Below are 17,720 nucleotides of genomic sequence, written 5' to 3'. Positions count from 1 at the left end.
ATGGGGCGCTATGGTGAGCTGCCTATTGGGCTGCAAGTGGGGGTGAGCAGCGGTACCAAATTCAGCTGGTGGCTGATTACTTGTGGTGTCACTCAAGAACTGGCACTGGGGCCAATGCTGTTTAAAGGTCTGTATTAATGACCTGGATGATGGGGTGGAGTCTGGTCTCAGCAGGTTCATGAGCGATCCAAAACTGGGGATAAGAGTCAATTTCCAAGTGGGAGTTGTGTAGAGAAGTTGTAACCAGACTCTTTTTGGATGCACGCGGTGGTAAGACAGGAAGAAGTGAACACAAGTTGGAAAATGGGAAATTTCAGCTAGGTGAGAAGAAAAGCTTTTTTCCCATGAGGGTGGTCAAACACTGGAAGAGGTTGCTCAGAGACACTGTGGCATCTCCATCCTTGGAGTTACCCAGAATTTCTGGGCAAAGCCCAGAGCAACCTGCTCTAGTTAGACTGACTTTTGAGCAGGAGTTTGAGCTAAATGACTGCCAGAGGTCTCTCCTAACCTTAATTACTTTACTAATCTGATGCTTAATGTTCAGGGAAAGGCAGGAATGGTGCTTTGACTGGCTAGGATAAAGACCACTGGGTGCTGAAGGAGTTAGAATTGTTTTATGTAAACTGTAGGTCACATGGAGCAGGTAACCAAGAAGTGTCAGATAAATGGGGAGGTATCAGGTTCAAAGTAAGAGGAGATGAGTCTTCCTACTGCGGATGCTAAAAGTTAATCTGGGTTCAAATAACAATAGTACATCTATAAAGAAGTCTGTCAACAGCCTTTAAATACACCATTTTGGGATGTCCCCAAGCTACAAATTTTTGAAAGGTGGACGAGTACTTAGGGTAAACTAGATGTTGTCCTTATTGGTTAATTTTCCTATTAATCAGCACTTGCTTGTCAGAAGGAAGGGTACCGGGCCTTTGGTCTGGGCCAGTATGCCTGTTAGAGATTTGCCAATTCCAGTTGCTCAATGGAGGCAAAGCTGGTACAGCTCCATGTCCCAAGGTCCAACCAATAGCGAGGCTGAGCATGTATTCCCAGTAGGCACCTGCACAAATACAGGTATATAATATATGCATGGCCAGTCACGGAATGCAGTGCAGATAGACAATGCAGCACTCATGCAAACATAAACAGTACCAATGACCCTATCCCGTTCCTCTCTCTGGTTGTTCACAATAAAATCCACAGTGGGAAATGTATATACACAACATGGATCCCTCCAGTAGCTGGCCTTAGACACTGTCTCTCCAGGAGCTGGCCCCTGGATCCCCAGTCTCCCCAGCTGATGGTACCTGGGTGTGTGAGCCCCTGAGGCCTATAGCCATGTGCCAGTTGTTGGTACAGACCCCCTTGCATACACCAGCACAGACACACACCTCTAAGTTGACCCCCAGACCTTATAGTCTCTCCAGTAGTTAGCCTAGACCTCCTGGCCCCTCTGGTAGCCAACTCCTCCAGTTGTCTCAGACACACACATACATACAAATGTGTTTCTTAGTTGACCACCAGGCCCTACGGTCTCTCTAGCTGTTGGTCTAGCTGGACCTCCTGGTCCCTTCAGTAGCCAACTCCTTCGGTTGTCTTGCTCAGAGAAACACCCTAGACTTACAGCTGCTTTGATACCTGGCTCCCCAGGTACTTAACCTACTCATGGGCTAGTTTGTCTTGATACTCGCTAGTGATTGCACACTGATATACGTATTCTTGCTCACTCCAGTTGCTGGCACCACAGACACGTGGGCCCTATGACCCGTGGTATTGCTCTAGTCCCTGAATGAAGATTGATTCTTCCCTTATCTGAGATACAAGCTGGTTAGTAGTGCATGTGAAAATGCTTTTGAGTACAGTGTCGCTTTTCAGTGGTCTGTCTCTTCAAATTCAAAGGCTGCAGATGATAAAACCAGTAACCATATCTATCTTTGCATAATCTTTTCTGATCTCAAACCTTTTGCTGGTCACAATCTTGGGGAAAGATTCCAAATGAAGAAGTAAAAATTTATCCTTAGATCTTATGATATACATTTTTTGCATCAGTAGCTCACTTAAACTTAAGTCTTCTAGAGCTGAAATGCTGCTGTGAGGAGGATAATCTCTTCAATGAGAAGTTCAGCAGCAGTATCTTTTTATTGAAAAACTATTAGAGTGGGCCTAGCCTTTTTCTGTTTGATTCAGAACAGATTAATGGCCTACGTACTTTTCCAACAATATAATGCTCTCAATTACTGTTGATGCTTATGTGACTGTGTTGCAAAGATGTAACTGTAAGTTGTGTAGAAGTTCATGCTGTAAACTAACTAGCTTTATGTACTGCTCGTGCAGCGATGGTGGCAAGGCAGGGGTCTCAATGGAGCCTTGCAGTGTGGTGTTTATGCTGGCTGTAAATTAAAGTTTCTTCTCTGAGCTGAGTGTTGTTTGTCCTGCTGCTGTACCTTTAACTCTTTTCTTACGTTGTTGTTGTTGGGTTTTCTTTTGTATTGTTGGTGATGTGGCTTTAGTTTAATTAAGTGTCTGTATTGTACACTGAAACCAGGATGTTAGACTTGATAGTCCAAAACTCGAGTGAAATTCAGTCTTACAAAGTTGAACCCTAGGATGACAAATTAGCAATTCACACAGTGGTTCCTTTCAAAAAAACCCCAAACCCCACCCATTCATATAAAGGAGATGATTTTGACTACTGGTTGATTTGTTTATTTATTTATTCCTTGTGATTTGGAAGAGTGGGTGAGGTGTCAAAAAAGGTCACAAATTTAGTTGTGAGAAGATGAGCATCAGAAATGCCTGGGTTAGAAGATGATGGGGGAAAAAAAACAGTTAAGGATAATGGCATGGGTAGAATTATGGAAAACTTTTCAAGACAAGTATTCTGAATTTGATACAGGAGTTAAACGACTTGGAAGGCATAGAGATGGTAGAGTGTGGTCAGTATATCTGAAGTTCATTTTATGAACATGCTTGAGATGAAGTTTAGGGAACGGCTGAGAAAGTTGTGTGACTAGTGGGTGAATGAATAATGGATTTTTAATATATACTGAGGTTTTTTCTTAGTTGGGATGAAAGTAAAAGGAGGTTTTCTAGGCACCACAAACGAGGAAGCTTACTTCTTGGCTGCAGCAATTCTGCTATGTCAATAGCAAGTTCCCTACCCTGTGGCACTTTGATTGATGCGAGGGAAGGGATACAAATGTAGAATTTAACTGGTATAATATAATTCATTTTCTCATAGGGAATGGGTCCAACGTTGATGTGCTACACTGAAGGAAGTTGTGTGCTTCTTCCCTGCAAGAACTTTCAAATGCCTCTCAAGTATAGGATGATGACATCGCTAGCCATGTGACAGTGATTCGTTACTCGCTAGCTCATTGCAAGTATGCTCTAGGCATCTTGTGTGGCCAGAGCAAGAAGTAAACAGGCAGAGGAGGTTCTTAAAGTTGACAAACTCCTGGCTTTGCTTAAATGCCAAATGTCTAGAATGCCCTTGTTTTAGGAGGGTGTGAGGGGAGGACTGGTAGAGAAAGAGAAAAGACATGGGCTGCACTGCATTGTAAACATAAGTGGATTGCTGGGGTGGAATCAGAGCAGATGAAGGTAAGGCTGTGGGTGTTGCTGAGAGACTGGGGCCTTTCAGAACTGAAACTGAGTGGGGAGGAGGAGCAGAAGGATACGTGTGGCTTGGCAGTGAAGTGGAACAGAGACTGCTGGAGGCTTTAAGACGAGTTTTGAAAACTGGCTACAACTTTATTTTAACAGGCAATTCAGTCCAAATTGAACTGCCATGCATAGAACACAGAGGTAGGGTAGAAGCCTATTGCTCTTTCCAGCTTTTAAAACTCACAATAGGTGAGCCTAATGTATTTTTCCTGTCTTTAAAAATAACTCAAATCCTTGAACTCTTAGCAGTTGCCTGTCCAAAACTTGTACATTAAGAGAGTCCTTTTAGGACAGTTCTCATTTTGAGAATCATTGATAGAGAAACAGTTTATAAATAACAGCAGTGAAATCCTTGTAACTTTTCAGAATAAATGCAAACTCTTGAGGAAATGAGACAAGAAGCTTCTGCACGCCCTAACTCTTTCATGCCTTATGGGTACTTGGTTTGTCACATCAGTTTCAAGCTTCTTAGCCGTAGTTGCCCATATAGCACTCAAACTCAGACTTACAGACACTTGCCCTGCAATAGTTGGATTGTAAATCCATTGAATTAAAATAATCAAAATCATGGAATACAATAAACTGTGTGTGAAATTTCTGTGAGCTGCATGTATATGACCTTTTAATCCTTTCCATAATGAAAAGGCATTTTTTGGCTTGATGAGATGTTGGTATGAAAAGTACTTGCACATAAAAAGATGTGCTTAGATACATCTGCTATGGTAAATCTCATTCAGCTGAAGTTCTGAATCTGCAAATTTTGACAGCTTTTTATTCAGTGGTACAGCTGTTAGCATAGGTACATGCGGTAGCGATGCTTAGAAATATTACCTGTGAGTTCTTAAATATGTATAAAGCAAAAAAATCTTTTACCTTCATTTGGCACTTTTAAGATAAACTAGTCTGGCTCTTGAAACTGTAATTTTAAGTCTCCAACTACAAGGTTTTTTAAAAAAAGATGTTTTTTGTTTGTTTTTTTTCCAGAAATGCAGTGCGATCTCTTCGGACTCTGACTCAGACAGCACATTTAGGTGGAATTACTTCTTCTATGCATCCCCATGTCCATTTTTATATCGAGCATGCCAAAAGAGACTAAACTTTTCAATCCCTGAAACTAAAGACTATTAGAACACAATGAATCTGACCAGGATAAAAATATGAAAACCTCAGGGTGAGGGAAAGTTAATTATAAGACTGGAAAACAAATTACTGCTTGCTTCACATGTCATTCAAGTGTGTTGGCTTTTCCTTAGTCCTTCTTTCAAACCCTGCTCATTCTTCCCTCTCCCAGTGATTGCTCAACTTGAGACAATCTGCATTTTCCATCTTGAGATTTTTCCTCAGAGTCCCTGAGCAAATCTCCTTGTTCAGTCACCTTTTTGAGGCTTGACTGTGGTTCTGCTTTCTGAAGCTGTCAAAACCAGTCAGTCTTAGCTGCCCTGTAGCTTCCCTACTTGCTGGCTGTCCCTCTCTGTCACTTGTGTGCTGCTTTTCTGTGTTTTTAATGGCTAGGAGTGCTCAGTGTTGAGGGAAGAAGTCTCCTTTCTTCCCTAGTCTCCTTTCTTCTCCACCAACTTATTCCCTAAAACTGCTCTTTTAGTCCTTCTTTATCACATGACATTTTATGAATTGAAAGGAGTTTTATGGTGTTCTGTAAAATGTAACTTCATGAAGTAATGAAGATACCAAATTCTGTAAAGCATGAACATGAGTTCGTATCTTCTTAGTGTAACATTAAATGCGGGTTTACCATGCTCCTGTTCTCTTGTGTGCTTGCCCACAGATGCTTGTACTCAACCACTTATACTGGTTACACACAGGAAAATAGTGTTTGTTTACTCTCAGTATTCCCCCAGTGGCTTCACATTTTTTACAGCTACTAACTGACCTTTTTTTTTTCTTTGTAACTTTGATCAAAGCAGTCAGGTCTTCTTTTATTCAGTTTATTTCAGCTCATATTCCTTTGCACCTCTTACATTCTTCTTATGTGTATGTATTTTGGAGAGAAGAGGTAAGAAGTGTATTGTGGAGAAGAACTTGTTACAAAAAAGTCCTTAATATTTTGGAAGTATATAGGAAGAAATTTTAAGCTAATGATGTCTCTTTCAATTTTTTCTGTTGAAAGTAGGTTGAGACTGATTTTGGCCCTCTTAAAATAAGAGTAGATTATTATTTTCTCATGTAAAGGTGACTGGCTACTCAGTGTAAAGAAGGGAGTGGGGAGAAAGGGCCAAGGTACTTCTCTGCTGCTGCTTTCCAGGCACAGCTGTTCTTAATATGGTTTGGTACTGTGTGTCTCAAGCTGAATCGCCTGCAGGGAGAACAGCCAAGGAGGGGCAGGTGGGCAAGCAGCTCCAGAGCTGGAGTGATAGTACAAGGCTTCTTTGTTTCCCAGGAACTTAGGTGAGAAATCCCTTGTTTTATTTCCTTTTCTCCACTGCAGCATATGTACTGCCATCATTAATGATTGTTGTGGATGTAAATAGCAATGGTGTAATTACACTATAAAACCTTTTTATTTGACGTTAATGGAAGCAAACTTTGTACCTGCAGTTGATGGTATGAATGTCTAATGCTTCCACTGATTGCAACAATTTCTCTTTTCCTAAATTTCTTGAGGAATTGATCAAATCAAAACTGATAAGCTTAGTGGGTGTAAACTTAATTACATCATACTCTACTTATGCAAAAATTATGTGCACACTTTATTGTGGGACTTGAGATTTCATTTTGTTTAAACTTGAGAATGATTATATTCTCACAGATACTCTTGCTCTAGGTTATTTGATCTTCAGTTTTGAAGAAGATACACCTAGGCATCATCTTGATAGAAGGATGACTGCCAATTACCAAAGTATTTTACCATAATTATTTTAGCATAGTTACTTGCTTTGCACATCTGGGAAGGATTTTGAAAGATTCAGTTCACATTAACAGACTCCAGCTTTATGACTTTCAGAAAAGAAGGAACAGTATTACCTATTGTGAAAAGATAAATCAATTGACAGTTGCATACATAGTGAAATAGCTCTCCTATATCTCTCACACTGTCTTGCAGCAGCAGCCCAACAGTGGCAGAACCCATATTTTTTTTTTTCCCCTGTTCTTGATCAGAGAAGAGTCCAGGAAAAGATTATGGTTATGTGTGAGTACATGACAAAATCACAGGTCATTCTCAACAACAACAACAGAAATCCCTACTGGCACAGAGACAGGATCTAGGTGTTTACTGGTGCACTGCTGATTTATTTTAAGGAGGCAGAACTTCTCAAAAGAATGGTGTTTCAATGCTGACAAGTCAAGAAAAACATGAATTCTGATTCATATGGAATTAAGGGACATTCATGTTTATAGACATGGGTAGATGAAACTCTCTGAAGTTAATCTGTTCTAATTTAGGAAATGCTAAATATGTCTGTCTGTTATTGCCTAGCCTGTAGGCAAACTATTCCCCCGGCATACACGTTGTTATTTACAGTTGCGTAAGTGTCCCTGCTGCATGCCTTTGCCATTCAGTCACATGTTGTGCAGTCCTATCAAATAACATATCCTACATTTGCATCTTCTGGCTATTGGGTGAAAGCGAATGGGGAAATGGTTTCCTCGAGAGGTGGGGTTTTTTAAAAAAAAAAATACTTAATACATGTAGCAAGAATGCAAATTTTCACAGTTGGATAAGATTTAAAATCATCATGTTAGCAGCATCTCCTTGTTTCAGAAGATGGAATGAACGCTTACCTATACCTTCCTGTATTCCTGTGTTGCTATTGAGAAATGGTAATAAATGGGGAGGTCAGGTCACTGAGCAATCCTAACTACTTTATTGCTTGCTTCCACTTACCTCAGTGTTTCAGACTACTTGACTTAAATGCTTCATCTGGAACAAATGACACTAACTAAACTTAGGATGGCGTTTGAATTTTCATAGCATAAATTCTGAGATCTCCACCGGTGATAAGTGGAAGTAAACTCTTCTCAAATAAAGAAATTTAGAGGTTTGCTGTTACTTGGTTTCCTTGATATGATATGAAGTATACTCACCTTCTAATAGAAATCTTCATACAGTGATCCAAAAATAATTTGCCAGTTAGCAAAATAACTTGCCTCTTACTTTCAAGACAAGATCTGTTTATCCCTTTCTTCTTAAAACCCTCAGCTAACTACTTCAGCGATATCGCAGAACTATGGGCTTCAGATTATTTGATAAGTCTTCCACAACTTTATCTTCTCAAGTAGGACCTAAAATGACTGAGGAGCAGCTTCTTTAAACCTACGCTTTGTTGACCAGCTAATTTGATATTGACAGTTTTCTGGGGGGTGTTGAAATTACAGATTTGAGCAAATCTGTGTTTTAAGCTAACTGTTTTGGCAGGGGACTAGATGGCAACTGGCAATGTTGACCTGCTGCCAGGACTTCAGTAAAATGTGTAGTGGCTCAGATTTCACTGACTTGTAGGTGATAGCAGCAAGATGATCTTTGAATAAGGGTGTGTGAGTGTGTTAAGAATATGAGGGACCTATGGTCTCAGCTGCATTTGTTTAAAATCAATTGGAATTTTTCCAAATCTCCTGCAATTATGAGTGCTTCAAAATCTACCCAGAACAAACTTTATTAATATAGTCCTAATGGCACCAAGATCTACTGCCCTCCCTCTAGTAGAGAAGTTTCCATAAGTGACAAATGCGGTGAACGGGCAGGGAGCTTAGTCCTTCTTTTTCTTGGAAAGTAAGCATAATGGTAGTCCGTTCAAGAGTGCTACAAATTTCAGCTGGTTTCTTTTGGTACGTACGATAGCATTCCAGGTTTTAAATCTGTTTGGTTTTTTAAATCTGACATTTGTAAAACATGGAACAGTGTTCTTCTAGAATGATATAGCTGCAAGTCTATATGAAATCTTTTAGCCTTTTACAATAATTTTTTTATGTGAATCACTGATTTTTCAGAGGAAGGTTTGCAAGCTACTACTCAAAGGTCTAGTTGATTTACAATAGCAGTAATTATTTTCTTAGAGAAAATTGTAGAAAATATATTTGATCTATTTTGTAAACTAGCTATCAGATCACTTTTTGTCTGTTTTCTGTTGCTGGACATTATTTATGGAATAGAGCAGGAAATAAATCAGTGTTGAGATACTAGCTAAGGACATTGCTTTTTTCTATAATTTTAAAGATTATAAACCGCAAAATATTGAACAGGGTTTTTTCTTTTTTTTTTTTCCCCCAGAGTTCATGGTGATCTACTCTTCTGACCACAAAGAATAGCATTACAGTTTCAAGAGCTAATCATTTTCAGTACAAATGTTTCTAGAAATGAGCAGACATCTTCAGATTTGCACTGAGGTCAGGAAGATAGTTTTGTTGAAGATTAGAAGTGAGAGTGAATAGTTACAGTCCTTAATCAGCAGTGATTTACGCAGCTCCTGAAATGTTCAGCCCTTTGGGGTTTTTTTAGTACTTATTTATCCTTGTTTGGCATTAGTAAGGAAGCCAGCTCTATAATATACATGTGCTTTGACTGTAAGTGTCAGTTATGCTTTGGATTTGTAGGTTTAAAAGGTGTTAAATGTATTTTGTTTATATGTTGAATTAATCTGGTATACTTGCTCATTGATGATAGTCTGTTATGCATAACCTTTTATAAGTGTAAAGGCAGTTGGGGGATTGAGAGAGGACAGCAGAATATACTCCGAGGGAAAACAGAATCAGTCACTTAACAAAAGAGAAGAAACTAAATGATAGAAGCACCAAGCATGAAGAAAACTCTGCTGTATGAATCTAACCCAAACTTGTAATAGCTTGAAGAATAGATGAGGATAACGCTGGAATTACTAACTTTTTTAAAGTAACATTTTTTCAAAATGACTAGGGTGCCTGACTTCAAGCAGGGACTCCATTTTCAGAGCTAAAGGCAGGAATCAGTTATGTAAACATTGTTGTTGAGACGCTTTTTAAGTGTCTTTAAGATATTCCACCTAGTCCACTAGCTGATGGTTCTAGTTCCCTTAGGGTACGAGGGGGGGTGGGGGGGTGCTACCTTAGGATGCCTGAAATAGAACTGATTGTCTGCATTTACTGAATCTTATTTGGTCCCGAAAGTCTTCTAGGAATCACTGGATTGAGTATAAGTGACTCTGTGTTCCCAGTTAACACACAGTCCAAGTCCACTTTTGAAGTGGTCTTAAATATTACAGTAGTATATATGAAGGCTCAGAAATAATTATACTTGTATTCTGTCCCCAAAAGTTTGACTTCATGGATTTTCTAGGACTGTGTTAATTTCTATTTTGCACATACAATGTGTATATTATTGATGCCTCCTGATTTCAAGGTCACATTACACGTGCAGGATGCTATTTTAATTTAACTACAGACAGAAAAATATAATACCTGAGAATAGAATTCAGAATACCATGTGTTTTGTAGAATCTGTAGTTAATTTGATTTTTTTTTTTGATACATTAGTAACTTAAATATCTTTTATGTATTTTGGGAAAGTTGAAATATGACCAGAAGGAAAGAAACTGCCTAAGAGGCAATACTGAGTGGTTCAACATTTTGAAATCTGTTTACACCCTAAGTGTCATACCGGTGGAGGCTGCATCTGTCTCTGTGCAGAAACACAGGCACATTTAGTTTTGTATACATCTGCAAGTACATAAATGTTCCTCAGGCAAAATGCTTGTTTTCCTTTAATGCTTGATCATTATGATAGTGTGCATGTTGGTACATATAAATTGCTTGAAGTCTAATGCATTCAAACAAGAACTCTAATAAAATACTTTTTTTATAGGTTACATTTGAGGATTTTTAAAACCGAACGATAAAATGTTGATAAAAAGAGTGGAATAATACAGTGTTCAGTATTTTGATGTCTCCCACCTGCTTACGTAGTAACATAATGAATGATACGAGATGATTAAAGAAGTTTCTAAATTCATTGTTAATCCATTTTGATGGTAGAAAGGCAGCAGTGCTAATTATAAGCACAGACTAGATTAAATTGACATCAAACACTTAAGAAATACCGTAACTAAGGTGGTGGGTGTGGTTTTAATTTACCCCTTTCTCCCCTTGTGCATGGGCAGCATGATAAGTTGCTTAATCACTTGTGCATTTCTTTCCCCCCACAGTCCTGCCTCATTCAGTGAAGAGGACAGATGGTATTCACTTCCTAAGCCACTAATCAATATTTTATCTTAGCCTGGTTGTTCATTGTGGGCCTCGGGCTCTGTTTGCTGTAGGCTGTTAAGACCCTATTACAATATTAATTTCTGTGTGGACTTTTCTGTAGTGCTCATTGCTGTAATGTTTGAGCACCTAAAAAAAAAAAAAAAAAAAAAAATCAACATCCTTTTGAGGTCACGGGTTGATCTGGAAAGCACAAGAATATAGAATCACAGAATCATGGAGTGGTTTGGGTTGCAAGGAACCTTCAAAGATCATCTAGTCCAACCCCCCCTGTCATGGGCAGGGACATCTTCAACTAGATCGGGTTGCTCAAAGCCCCGTCCAACCTGACCTTGAACGCTTCCAGCGATGGGCTATTCACAACTTTTCTGGGCAACCTGTTCCCTTGTGACACCTGTGGTGTCTCACCATCCTCATTTCTTCATATCCAATCTAAATCTAGCCTCTTTTAGTTTAAATCTGTTACCCCTTGTTCTGTCACTACAGTGTCACTACTACTGGTAAAAAGCCTCTCTCCATCTTTCTTATAAGCCTCCTTTTAAGTATTGAAAGGCTGCAATCAGGTCTTCCCGGAGCCTTCTCTTCTCCAGGCAGAACAACCCCAGCTCCTTCCGCCTTTCTTCATAGGAGGGGTGTTCCAGCCCTCTGACCATTTTCATGGCCCTCCTCTGGACCTGCTGTAATAGGTCCATGTCTTGTGCTGGAGACTGGGGACCCCAGAGCTGGACGCAGTACTCCAGGTGGGGTCTCACCAGAGCAGAGTAGAGGGGGAAGACCACTTCCCTTGACCTGCTGGCCATGCTTGTTTTTATGCAGCCCAGGAGACGATTGCCTTTCTGGGCTGCAAGTGCACATTGCTGGCTCATGTCCAATTTTTTTTATCTACCAATATCCCCAAGTCCTTCTCTGCAGGACTGCTCTCAATCTAATATGAAAGATTTAAAAGGAAAAATACTATGTTTTAGTGTTTGACCCTTTACTTTGCAGCTTCTGGCCTAGGTTGGCGCAGAATACACTTTTATTAGCTACTTGGAGACCTGCCAAACTTGTCACAGCATCTGGCTCTTCAAGATGCTGTTTTTGATTGCCTCTATAGTTGCAGAGTCACAGGAAAAGATTTAGTCTTGCCTGAAGAAGACTCCAATTAAACCACAGACGGAAAGAGATAAAAGAAGAAAAGGTGGGGTAAGGAAAAGAGCTTATGAACAGGGAGGCAAGAGAAGTAAAAAGCATCGCATTCCATGTTCAGGACCTCTGGCCCTGTTCAACTCTGATTTATTCCTAGGGTGGATCTTTCCTAATCAATGACCAAGGCAAGGGCTCTCTGAAGATTATAGAGGATGTTCCTAAAGTATAGATGCACAGGGAGTCAGATCTAGGTGTATACAAGAAAACTTACTGGCAGAACTCAGATATTGGAAACCTTAATAAAACTTCTCATAAATGTTACATTTAAGCAAACTTCCTTTGTCCAGATTTTATCCCTAGTCAGATCACTTCTTCCAGCATGCAGCTGGTAAAGTTATTGCGAGTACAGTGTGTGGACTAGCTTTGGCCTCTAGAGCTGGGAGCAACAATTGCAGTAGAAAAGATGAGGAGGAATTATATGTTGACGTTCCCCTCTCATATCAGTAGGGTAAGAAACCATGATAGGTCAAGTTCAGTGGCTTTCTGGTTGAGGCAGAATAGTTGGTCATAAGTCCAGAGCTATAAGTAGTGCACCTCCTGTTTCTCTGGTAGTGGGTGGTGGTATATAGACAGCATGCTCAACAGGGGAGCTAATGTGCCAGCCACCAAAAAAAAAAAAAGATGACCCCTGGCAAGCCAGAGTGTAACCATAGGTGCTTTGTTTCAATAAAACTTTGTTTTACTTGAAAATATCTGAAGATGCTGTTAAATTCTAGATGCCTTAGAGGACTGTTAGCATCTATCAACTCTGATTTTTCAAATTTTGTCATGTTGGCATGACTTCTCATTGAGATTAGAAAAAGGCAAATTCCTGACATCCAAGTCATCTTCTATGACAGTTCGCATTTCATAGCTTAAGAATTTCAAGTTTTTTCTTAAGTACAGGCAGATTTTTCTTTATTAATCTTTCTCTTGGGGGGGGGGGGAGGGGGGGAGAAACTGGTTTTACAGAATTTTTTCCCTTACACTACTTCCTGTACATGTATGTCTCATTTTGTTGGTCTGCTGTTCTTCCTCAAAATATCCCCTAAGCCTTATACAGACAGTAAGCAAGATAAATTTTAGGCTTATTGGTGAAAGCTTGACAAAGCTAGTTAGGAAACAATAATGGGGTATGATAGGAGTCATTTAGCCATACTGTATAACCTGTTTTTCCTCTAATAATAAAATACTGAGAGAAATTCAGTGGCTTGAGGAAACTTGTGTTTAAGATGTTTGGGCCCAAATTAATAGACACATGTAGCCTGGAGTTAAAAGATTCCCATTAATGTTCTATTGCCAAATCAGAAGTGTGAACCCATTGTTCTAGACTTAATTTCTTGGCTACTCCTTGCCAGGTTTTATTGTATACTATTAAAAATACTGCCACTAACTACTTAAGGGAGTGGAAATAATCAGTGTTGGAATAAATGAGTAACCATTGCAAATGGATACTTTACTAAATATCTGATCTGTATCTTGCTTGAAAGACCTTTCTGTATATATTACATCCTTGGTGATGGGTTTACCTCTAGTTGGGATGTTTTTCTCAAGGTAACTTTGGACCAAAATAGATGTTCTTCCAAGAATTGGTAGGAACTCCTATGTCTGTGCATTGTCAGCAACTGAAGCAAGTTGGATAAAGTTTAACCAAAATGTTTGTGAATCTTCACCTTATCTCACACGTAACTAGAAAATATGCGAAAGAGAAGAGGTTAGTAGCCTTAAGTGTTCTGAAAAGTCAGAAAAATATTTCTTACATGTGTGAAGCTGTTAAATGTGTAGTTTTTGAAATAGGCCAGCTTAGCAATTTAAAATTAAATTAAATTTTTTGGTTCTTCTTTGCTTCCAAATACTAGGTTGAGCCATTTTCTCCAGGTCAGACAAACTGAGTTGAATGTAGTAAGTCATTGTCCTGTTAAAATTACTACTTCAAAATCTTTTTTATCTTTTCAAGAAGTTATTCCATTACCTCCCTCTTCCCCATACTGTGGTACAGACCAGTTAGCTCTCTTGCCACCCTTCATGTTTTAGCCCCTTGTTGCCTGTTGTGATGCAAACAGATGTACTAAGAGTATGCTGTTTGTAAGAGTGAAGAAGAGTGCAAAAAATAGTACGCTCTCCACAGCCTTTTTCAAAGCTGGAAGGTATGCCTCTTTTGAGGGCTTGGTTGTGCTTGAAAGATAATCTGTTGTCATATTTAATTCATAGAAAATTTTCATCTCCCAGCTCTTTTGCATTTTAAAGACTTATGTTATATTTCTTAGTTTTATGCTGCACCAGCAAGAGTGTTTTCTTTTTGGCAGTTCTTAAGAGATTCTTGTCTTTGTTTGATTAGGAGTTGCATGAATAACAGCATGCAGTTTATATCTTGTCTGATAGAAATGTTGTTAGTAATGACTTACAACATCAAGTCATCTTGTATTTATAACACTATTATTCCTATGAGAGTATCATCATGAAATTATTATGGAAAAGCTTACTGTTAGATAAAAACGTTTTCAAATGTGTATTGTAGAAAATACTTTTAATGCCATCACAACACTCTACAAGTAAATCTGACAGGGAAGTAACCCTTAGCTTCTTTAAACCAAATTCTCCAACTTCTTTGGAGTTTGCATGAAGACTTCAGTGCAGCTTAAAAAAAAAAAAACACACACCTGTTTCAGTATTCTTAGAATGCTTTCTGTAGCTTTAAAAATGACCTTTCTTAGTGTTGCGAGAAAAAGCAAAGGAGTAACTTAGCTATGTACCTTAGGCTTTACTCCTTTTGAAACCAGCCTCTGAAAAGTGACTAGACAAAGTCATTGAAAGAAAACTCATCGAGAGCTATACAAAACTGCCAGAAGTGCTTGAGGCACTTCTGTGGCAGAATCACTGAATGCTGAGAGACTTTTTCAGGCGAGGAACTACTATCCACAACCTGCATTTGCATTGTTTTCCTATGCACCTGTGTAGCCCAGGCTGTATCTCCAGTTATTGAATCTTCAATAAGACCAGCAATTCTTATATTATCGTAATTGTTATTTTAAAAATTTAATTTACATTAAACTTATATAAAATAATATTTGAGAGGGACTTCCTTTGCATAAAATGTATGGGAAGGCAATTTGACCAAATAATCTTCTGGATTTATAAGGTAGGTGTTCATAGTGTACTTGCAGAAAAGAAAAACTCTGGTAAGTCTTTTGCCTTTACTACATTTTAAAGACTATTATGTTATAAATTAAAATGAAAATAATAGGAGATGATTGTATTAGCAGTCATCTTTGTTATCAATACTGAAGTCCATTCCTGGTGGAACTGACATTACTGAATGGAATATTTTTCTTTTTAAAACCCATCTCAGTGGGAAGTGAATTGACTCAGTAGGCAATAAATTGGAAACAGTTTAATAGTTAAGAAATGCATTTGGAATTAAGGCTAAGAAGGTATTCCAACTGTTCTGTCTGTTTTATCTGTTCTATGTAGCTGTTGTATTTCTGTCACTTGAGTATCCTGCTGAAGCAAAATTGGAGCTAGTAGTTTTTCAAATATTTTTGATTCAGTATAATATTAATCAAAATGCCTTGGCTACTCTTTAGCTGTTAGGGGTACAAAAAGCAGATTCTGGTTGCCAGTGTTGTGAATGGATGGTCAGTGCCTTTTCTTATACTGTAAAGCAGGTAAAAGCCATTGAAATTATGTAATGTTGGTCCTTCTGTGAATACGTTGTTAAAATGTTAGCCAAACTTTGAAGTAGTCTCTGTATGCTGTAACTAATGGAGGAAGAAACCACAAAGTTGTGAACAGATGTGACGTGCATACTGTCTCTTATTTTAAAATTCCGATTTTTCATTTTAGATATATGAACGCGTAAGCATTTATGAACAAGTGACCATACTCTGAAATTTTGTCTGCTCTACACAATATAGTTTTCTTATGTTTGTTCATTCTGTGATTTGCTCTTTAAGACCTTATCATATGGGTGTTTCCTAGTATTAGAGAATGATCCTGGGCTTTGAGCAACCCGATCTAGTGAAAGATGTCCCTGCCCATGGCCGGGGGGTCAGACTAGGTCATCTTCAAAGGTCCCTTCCAACCCAAACCATTCTGTGATTCTGTGGTCTAGGTTGGGAGCGTCCTCTGGAGATAATCTGCCCAAGAGGTCCCAAACAGGAGGCTTCTTGTAACAAGTTTAGAATTTTTATTGTATTTCTCGAGAGTAACCAGTTTATATAGGTTGCTTTGGGCTGTTCTTCTGGTGCCTGTGTCTACCTCTGAAGCTTTTTGGTGTGCAATTAATTGTTTTTATAACATTCACTTATTTATAAAGATGAATTCTTTGAGGATTTTCCGTATCCAGTCATCTGTGGTATGTATGCTTATTTGTGTGAATGTACTGGCCTGTGTGCTTCTGTGTCCGATTTAGTATTGTATCTTGAAGTAGTTTGCAAAATGTGGTAAGAATTACCTCCTATCTCTTAATAAAACAAAACACGCCCCCCCCCCCCCCCCCCCAAATGAACCCAAACCTCCTCTCTACCTAATTGATAACAAATAAAAAAACCTACTTAACACCCCCAAACAAAAAGTATTTTTTGCATGTGAATTTCAGCATTACTTTCTTAAGCTAGAGTACTGGAAAAGTACATTTTAGAAAATCAAAGATTTGTTTGAATCATATAATAAGGATTCCTTACGTAAGAAAGTTAAGTTACCACCCTGAATAGCAGAACAGTAAAGCTTGTGGTTTTGGGATAACATGTATTAATATCTGCTCTGAATTTGCCATGGATAACTTCTGAAAAAAATTATGTGCCATTTAAAAATGTTTAGTTGGAAGATTATTGAAATGTAGCAGGCTTTTATTTGAAGGATATAATAAATTTTATGTATAAGCATATGGAGAGTAAGATTAATCAAAGCCCTTCATGCCCACCGCAGTTTATTATAGTAGCTGACATCTCTCAAACTGTTGCCTAATTAATACTTTAGTTCTACAAGGTGTTAATTCAGATCCTTGAAATGTTAAGGATGCTGTTACAGGAGTCTTTGAGAAGATCTCATTGTTTGACCTGTTCTATAATAAAATACCCATCACAGGAGAAGCTTTTCTAGTTTTAGCCTGCAGTGTTTTCACGTATCTGGATGCTAGATCAAATAAAACTGTTGGAATGCTGCAGTTTTATTGTGTTTACCTCTAGTTGTAAGAAATTTTGGTGGACTGGTTCCCCAGTGCAGTAAATGTCAGTGTAACTGTACCTATTAACTCCCTTCTCATTTGTGGTAGCCTGGAGTGATGACAGTGTGCAGGAAAAACCTCCAGTGTATCCTTAGCGTAAGTTCAAGGCACTGGTAACGTGGAAGGGAAAAGGCAACACTTTGTTCCTTTGTTCAAACTCCTTAGTCACAAAGCTGGGGGGGAATGACCTGCTTCATGGCAATATGAAGAGTTTGAGTAACTAGTGACTGGTTGCAGGACCAGTACAACTGTTTAATTACTATACAACTGGTTGCTTTTGATGACTGTAGGAAGGAAAGGTTTTTCCACTGAGGCAAAACTGTGTAAGTACTTATTGGCACTTGTAAGCGCTCTATTTGCTTTCTCAGCTCAAGGTATTTTTGACTTTCCTGAGACCTGGGTGCAGTAACCTGTATACTTCCTTAAAACTTAAACTGTGTTCTTCGCCCCCCCCCCCCCCCTTAGTGTATGTCTGTATGAGCTC

The 17,720-nt window shown here is 38.8% G+C and overlaps 1 protein-coding gene and 1 long non-coding RNA gene across 4 annotated transcripts in view; both read left to right on the top strand.

Moving 5' to 3' along the window:
* The window catches only part of HS6ST3 (heparan sulfate 6-O-sulfotransferase 3), a 320,523-nt gene that overhangs the window by 17,353 nt on the left and 285,450 nt on the right, over window positions 1-17,720 (top strand). The window lies entirely within an intron of this gene.
* LOC143172519 (uncharacterized) overlaps window positions 1-17,720 on the top strand; it is a 48,231-nt gene that overhangs the window by 4,630 nt on the left and 25,881 nt on the right. The window lies entirely within an intron of this gene.

The sequence above is a fragment of the Aptenodytes patagonicus genome, chromosome 1, assembly GCF_965638725.1.
Source record: "Aptenodytes patagonicus chromosome 1, bAptPat1.pri.cur, whole genome shotgun sequence".
NCBI classification, from domain to species: domain Eukaryota; kingdom Metazoa; phylum Chordata; class Aves; order Sphenisciformes; family Spheniscidae; genus Aptenodytes; species Aptenodytes patagonicus.
Note: the sequence above shows the minus strand (reverse complement) of the source record. Positions and strands in the feature narration are given on the sequence as shown.